Source organism: Cydia pomonella, chromosome 23, assembly GCF_033807575.1.
Source record: "Cydia pomonella isolate Wapato2018A chromosome 23, ilCydPomo1, whole genome shotgun sequence".
Taxonomy (NCBI): Eukaryota; Metazoa; Arthropoda; class Insecta; order Lepidoptera; family Tortricidae; genus Cydia; species Cydia pomonella.
The window spans coordinates 11821187-11829716 of record NC_084725.1 but is presented as its reverse complement, the minus strand read 5'-3'; positions in this window follow the sequence as shown (position 1 = coordinate 11829716).

Below are 8530 nucleotides of genomic sequence, written 5' to 3'. Positions count from 1 at the left end.
CAAGCAGTTTTAATTAATTGTACAGTCAGCAAAACTATTAGCTTAGCACTCCCTTTTACCACATCAGTGGCAAACAAACATACGGCCCACCTGTTCACCAGCCAGTCACCGTAGCCTATGGATGCCTGAAACTCCAGGGGTGTTACATGCGCTGATACTAATAAAGGCATGATAAAAATGTGTGTAACTATTTTATAAAATAAAGCTATTTAAACATACAACCATTAAATTTATACTACTAGTACAAGATGCTTTTTATATTGTGTCATTAAGAGCGACTTATAATGCAAAAAACAGCTATACCTTAACAAGCTTTTGGCATACATACATACATATAATCACGCCTATTTCCCGGAGGGGTAGGCAGAGACCACGGATTTCCACTTGCTACGATCCTGACATACCTCTTTCGCTTCCTTCACTTTCATAACATTCCTTATACACGCTCGTCGGTTTAGGGTGCTCTGGACCTGGCCTTTCTTCAGAGTTTCCCCGATTTGATCAGAGAAGGTCCGCCGAGGTCTACCCCTTCCAGCTGCCTCTTCCACTTCTCCATTATACACTCTTTTATTACCCTTCTTTCACTTACAAGCTTTTACATTGTAGACAATAGCATTTTCCCATTTTTGAAGCAGTTATCAGCAAGAAAAGTTAATATAGGCCGTTAGTTTATGGTTTCTGAATATATTATAGGGAGGTTCTGTAGGGCTAAGATGGCCGACTCTTTATCATTTGTCAACATGCCTGTCACTTTCTAGCAAGTATGTACATAAGTGCGAAAGTGACTTAAGTGACACATGACATGACAGGTGATAAAAATGCGACCATGTTACTGCTGCTAATATAGATGTAGATAAAATGTTTTAATTTTATTTCATTTTTGTAGACGACTTTGGCAGTCATTATTTTAATTAAATTCATAGTTTTTCGAAGTAGTTCTGAATATTCATTTTGATTGTATTGTAATATTCATTATCACTGCGTGATATGCAAAAAAATCTAAGTAAGTGTGAGTTGACTTTGCAAACTGTGGGATCTGAACCAATGTTGGCCGAACGTTAATTAGAATTGACCATTAACCATTACAAATTGAACCGTAAACTGTAACCGTCCGTTACGGTTTACGGTTCAATTTGTAATGGTTAATGGTCAATTGCAATTAACGTAAGGTCAACTCGGCGAAGACCGGCATACTTTATTTAAAAAGAACTTAATTGACAAATTTTAGCTATCCTGTTGCCTGAAAGTAAAATTTTCTGAAATTAGTTGATAAAATATTTCGTTGGTTTCTAATTAAACTTGCCAAATTCTCATTTAAGGCATCGGATAGTGAAATAAACACTCGTTTTTAAAACACGTCGCAATGGACGAACTCAGCGCCAATGTCGGCTAAGATCGTCTAATGGCGAATTTACCTACACATAGGCAACCTACGTAATTATAGATGTTTGTACGAGTGCAAACTACAATAACAACTGAATGTAGACTCTAATATGTCAAGAATAGGGTTTATTATGGCTGATTTCATGCAAAGTTTCGTTTGTCGGGTAAGACCGGCATACATCGCCATACAGGGGTCGAAAACACGCAGGTAAGTATTAATAAAACAATGAGATCAAACATTGAGATCAATACAAATGTATTTTAATCAATACAATTTTTAAGTAAAATACTAAATGAGTATTGATTTAAGTACTCTTAAAAATACCAAGAATACCACAAAAAGTAGCAAATGTATATTGCATTGAAATGGAAGTGATAACATTCATCAGTGAAATAAACTGCTGATTCATATAAACTATTTCGAGGTAGACAGACACAAAATGCTTAACAGCTGACCAAGGTTGGTCCCTTACTGTTTCCACCTTTAAGATATGGCATTTTTAGTCTCACGATCTTAAATTCCATGGCGACTGCTCTATCAAGAATTTTATAAGTATGTCCATTGTCCACGACCTTTTCTTGTCACATTTTGAGCAAGTATACTAGTTAACTATATATTATATACTAGTGGCTCTGTGAGCTGTTGACGCGTTAAGTTTAGAAAATGTAAAAATGATAAATATCATTATCACAGTTAAACTCATAATAGTCATAAGCGCCATGGACATTATTGGCGCTTAAGTTCTTTATGAAATTGTACATAAAAAAAAATTAGATCGACAAAAAAGTCTATTAAATCTTAAAATCTGGCCACAAAATTTCACGAGAATCGGTTGAGAGTTGCGACCTGTAGAGGATGCAAAATGCCCGAGTCAAAACGTAGATCTTCGCTAACGCTACGGTCAATAATAAATAAAAAAAATCATATACAGAAAAGGTTGGCAACTTCTGAAAACGGTGAAGACCGGCATATGACGATATTAGCCTCCAAACTTTTGACGGACTTCGACACTACTACATTTTGAGGATAGTTTTTTTCCACCAGAAATATCTTCGTGAAATAACCAGTTTAAGGTTATTGTAATATAATATTCATATAAATACATTAATAAAGAATAGACTTACCTGTATCGATCTTAAAAACACTTCAGCTTAATCACTTAAAAAAAAATTTAACGACAGCGTGTTGTACTCCCAATACGAGTTGCCAACCTGACTAAACTTCAAAGGCCGGTTTTTCTCTTCATGCTAGAGGTAGCGCCATCTGTGTAAATTTATAAGAACTAGAACTGTTTTATCATTACGTAAATTGTGTTGCCATCCTCGTAGCTGTACAGAATTTGCTGTAATTCTTGCTAGACGGCCTTCGCCGGCAGACGGTCTTCGCCGAGTTGACCTTACACTGATTTGAACACGATCGTATTAATATACATACATTACCTACACTTGTAACCGGTTTCTTGTATTTCTAAGCAGCATACGGTATGTAAAATAGATAATTGTATTTGTTGTTACTTCTAAGAAAAAAGACTATAACTGACACATTCCGATCTATCTATGATTGCATAGGGGGCCTAACCAAGATGACCATCGTACAATCCACACAAACGGTAGATATTGGGATGAAAGATGCTACGAAAAGTCACGGACTATTTCCATACATAATTTAATTTTCTATTGGAGTCTTCTATCAACGATTATCATCTTGTATATAGAAAACACCCATGACTCAGGAACAGTTCATAACACAAATATATGCCCTTACCGGGATTCGAACCCAGGACCATTGGCTTCATAGGCAGAGTCGCTACCCTCTAAGCCAGTCCGGTCGTCAGAATCTTTATTTTAAGGGTAAACTTATTAGTTAAATATTTAGTAATACATATGGATAAATTATTAGAAGTGGTAGCAAATTTAAATAATTAATAGGTAAAATTCAGTGATAAAGAGCAATAAACTATGTTATAAATTTTTAACTATATTACCTATAGTTTTTCGGTTAGGTTAGCATTTTTTTAAATTGCTACTAGCCATATAGCCATATAGTAGCCATATATAAAACACTAACTTTACACAATACTATTTGTGTTTTTAGAAACTTTGACTTGCGTCATATCAAGTAACAAATAAACTAATTACAACCGTTATTTTTTGTACGTAATAAATATTTTCGATAAGTATTTAATAATAACAAAACTACAATCATAACCGGTTTTTTAAGCAACAATCAAATAAATGCAATTAAATGATGTAATGAATTTATTGATTTAAAAAATATAACAAAAAACGCACCACAATTCCGGGTAAAAAAACGCATACTCATAACGTTATATTGTTATTTGCAAATAATAACCAATCAATGCGAAAAGACTTTATAAAGAAATATATTATAAAGTTCAAAATTAAATGACTGTTTTAGAGCTGAGTTCTGCTGTAAATTGTATGTGAATGTGCGCTAATTTGTAACTAAACTTTAACCATTTGATATTATCAATCTTATTTCAATGGATTATGACATATTATCAAATATCAATTAAAACGCGATTGTTATTATTTCCGCCTTACGAACACGTATTACATGTACAAAAAAGCGACAGTCACTTTTAAAATTTTCATACAAATCGAACGTCAACTTGGTACAGTCGCCATAAGATATATCGAAGCGGCCAAGGTCCTCAGAAATATCTGAACAAGTCTCTGTTGTCAAGGCGTTAGAGGGTGTTCAGTACCCCTAGTGTAAATAAATTCGATTTCGAAACGTGACATACGCGTTTGCGTTTAGTCTCATTTTGTATTGGATTTAGAAAGAGCGCGCCAAACGGGACGTTTTGGAAACTCAAAATCCTATACAAAATGAGACTTAACGCAAACGCGTTCGTCACGTTATGATGTCGATCAAATTTACACTAGGGGTACAGATATTTGTGAGCGCCTCGGCTGCTCCGATATATGATGGCGACGGTACCTGTAACTGTATAGTACTTGATCTAATTGCATGAACATTTACACAAAATATAATATGTGTTAGGGCTCCTCTACAGGATGGGCCATCATACTGGCCCGTTAGATGGCCCAGCGTGTAGAGAGGGCAGTGGTGTCGGATGGCGAAGCCAGATGGCGATGGAAGGGCATTGGTGTCGGTTTTTCGTCCGCAAATCAATAGAGAGTCGCCAGCGATGGTGCGTACGCCGAACCAACACGTGGCCCATTCCATAGTGCGAGCTCTCAACGAACGCATGGTCAACTCGCTGGGCCATCGTGTGGAGCCAAGACAACGCAAAGCGACCACCCAGGACCCCTTCCTCAGCCAACGAGGACCGGAACTCAGCCTATTTGGCCGTAGACGCTCGCTCGATTACCATCATCAATTTTCAAAATGTTCTTGTAATCCTATTGTTTAATAAACTATATTTAATTTTCATTTCATAATTCACTTTCATAAAATAACTGACTAATTACAAAAAATCTTTTTTCCTACGAATTCATATAAAAAAAAGAATTAGGGACTTTCTTACACAAATTGACTAAGTCTCACGGTAAGTTCAAGAAGGCTTGTGTTGTGGGTACTTAGGCAACGATATACATAATATACAAATACTTAAATACGTAGAAAACATCCATGACTCAGGAACAAATATCTGTGCTCATCACACAAATAAATGCCCTTACCGGGATTCAGACCCAGGACCATCGGCTTCATAGGCAAGGTCACTATACCCACTAGGCCAAACCGGTCGTCAAAAATATAAGTATGTATAAATACTAAATAGATCCCATGTCTGATATCTATACCGGTAGTATGTACATAATATAGTTATGTAATTGAGGTCATTATATGTTTGTTTAGTTCAAGTTTTATTCAATAACTGTACTTAATAGAGTGAATACACGATAAGGGGGAGAAATAAGGTCGTATGTTCACATTATATTTCGTGCTGACTGAGCTGTTGTCCAGATACTCCAGGATATTTTCTATTTTTCATAAAAATTAAATAATATCTTCATTGGACACCATCGTTATTGTATTTGACGTTGCTTGTAACTTTAAACTGAACAAAATTCGCAATACATTGCATCTTAGATTATACTTTAGTGTCCTAAAAATCAAAACACAACTTATTTTCTATCTTGGTAACTTTTTTTTACAATCATAAAACATTTTCAAATTCAGTTCGCAATTTAACCAACTTTACGTGTGTTTATTTACACTTGAAATTTCTATTAGATTACATTAAATACACCTTTTTTCAAATAAAAGAACAATTTTTGAAATCGGTTCACATGACAGAGAATTATCCTCGAAAAACAAATTAGTTAGATTAGAGCAATTTACCGATAGATGGCGCTGTATACTTTTATACTTAGTATAGGTACTTCTGATCAAAAGTCTTTCGCCTATCTTTGCAAAAGATAATTCAAAGTTTGTACGGAACCCTCGGTGCGCGAGTAAAATGAACTCGCACTTGACCGATTTTTTTAAATTCGAATGCACCTCGACCGACGTCCCACTTACACTGGTCCATTTCAGGCGACGCGCACGCGCTGCCCTTTATGAGCAGCTACCGTCATGTGACATACAGATAGGAAGTGCGAACGTAAACAGATATTACTCATATCAATGTTTAGAGATAATTCTGTCATTTAACAAAGACTTGCGTACACATCTTAAAGTATATCAATTTAATAAAGGTCATATTTATAAACAGTCGACACACGATGCCTAACGCGTGTCGGGATTCTCAGTGCTATGAAACTTTGCACATACAATAACATGAGGTACGTTCAAATCCTCAAGAACAGAACGTACTCCCATTTTAAAGGCCGGCAACGCACTTGGGCTGTAAGTGCGTTGCCGGCCTTTGGTGTTGCAGGTGTAAATCGGTAATCGCTGACCATCAGGTGATCCGTCTGCTCGATTGCCTCCTGTATCATAAAAAAATGAGGTATATCTAGTTCTGTAATTAGTTTATATAACTCCCGTTTATAAACCAAACGAAATGGAGCATAATCAAGTTTTGTATGTTATTCGAAGCACAGATCGCCTCGACTACAAGATAGAGCATGTAGTAGGTAGTGTGTAATATAGTATCAGTTTATTTATGCTAGAACTCGAGTAAACAAATATTATGTTGAGAGTCTTGGTTTGTCGTGGGCCCCACTATCATCAGAGCCTCAAGCAAGCAAACAAACCGATTTAAGTAGTCGGTCAAACATCAATGACAAATACCAGATGATGGACAATTATTACACTGCGAGATAAATCATCTTATAGAAAAGTTTATTTTGTTCTTGGATGATATGGTTTTAGATGTTGGTACTCGTACCTACAGCTTCGATTGAAAATAATGAGCAAGATACTATTATATTCACGACGATCTTCATCGAAGGTTCATCATTCGGACTTTCGGACTCTGTTGTTGATTTTTGAGTGACTACTTGGTTCGTTTTGCTTGCTTGAGGTTCTGATGATAGTGCCGCCCACGATAAACCATAATAGTCTCTATTTTTGGCCTTTATTTACTCCTTAAGAATCAATTTTCATATATGTATAATCCCGGGATATGAAAATCTAGGCACCTAAACTTACGCGTCCCCCTAGCAACGGCTGCATGGAAACACTTTATTTATTCAATGTCAACTAATAACAGCTGTCAATTTGCGGAGTTTTGACCTAAAATATAATCGTTCGTTCGTAAGAAGTAAAGTCCAGTACCCGTACTATGAGTCACTGACAATTTCAAAACTGATATATATGCTATCGAGGACGTAATGTACTTTCTGTACATCTCTCTTGCACATATATGCGAGTACGAGTGAGATGCATAGAAAGTAAGTTGCGTTCTCGATAGCGTTTATGTCTGTGCCGAACTGGTGGTAGCCACACAGTTATGCGTCGGAGACTCAGAGCTGATACACAAACTTTTTATTAGAATATATTAAGTCAATTGACTCTAGTAATAATAAACTGCTATTATATTGCACACTACCATGTAGGTACCTATCATGCCCGATATGCATGTATAGAGTCTATATGTATAGTAAAAATAAGTATACAGGACACCTACTTGTCTATACTATAGACAAGTAGGTGTCCTGTATACTTATTTTTACTCTTTGGGTAGGTGTCTTAGTCTCACACTGCGAAGCCAATCCAAACGTACACTTTGACTTCAAAATGACCTTATTCTGTTTTTATGATTACGATTTTGTAATGGGCTAAGAAAGAGGAAGTTTTTTCGCTGTTTCATAAATAATTATCCGACAAGAATTTATTTGACGTTTTGATAACCGAGTATTTTTCTTCTCTCGTAATTCGGTAATTACTTTTACCTCTTTATTTTCATTTTTCTTCTTTCATAATTAATAATTGAATAAGAATTTATTGCACTATCAACTCCTCGGTAAGCTAGTTTTTCTTTGAGGTTATAAAACCTTCAATTAACCTTGAAAAAAACCTATTTTGTTTTTTTTGTTTCAAAAAAAATATACAGCATTACACTGTGTAATTTATAATAGACAGTATTTATACAAACTAGGTACATGATACACTCTAGAAAGGACAAACAGAAGAAATGTAAAAAAGAAAAACTAATAGGTACAAGACAGAAGATTCACGCTTATCCATCGTCTCACAGAACTTCATACAATCTGAACACAGATCCATCCAAATACTATTGTGTCATATACTCTGGCACAGCGACCAGTGTTGGCCGAAAGTTAATTAGAATTGACCATAACCATTACAAATTGAACCGTAAACTGTAACCGTCCGTTATGGTTTACGGTTCAATTTGTAATGGTTATTGGTCAATTCTAATTAACGTTCGGCCAACATTGACAGTGACCTTGTCAGAAGAAAAAGGCGGTATTAAAAATGTAGGCGCGCAGAGCTGACTTCCCTTTGAAAATTTTAATTAAATTATATAATAAAAGTTCGGTGTGTTCCAGTAAAAATATTCGAATTAGGCGTTACTTTGCGGAAATCCATATTAAAACAAAAAACATTTACGCTCGTTTTACAATAGAAAACTAATTAGCTTATCTTTATGGCTCTTTAGCATTAAGACGATAGTGGTCGACCACTTCTCCATACAAACGTAATCCCCATTTTCCTCTATGGATATTTACAATATTGAAAACACATTGC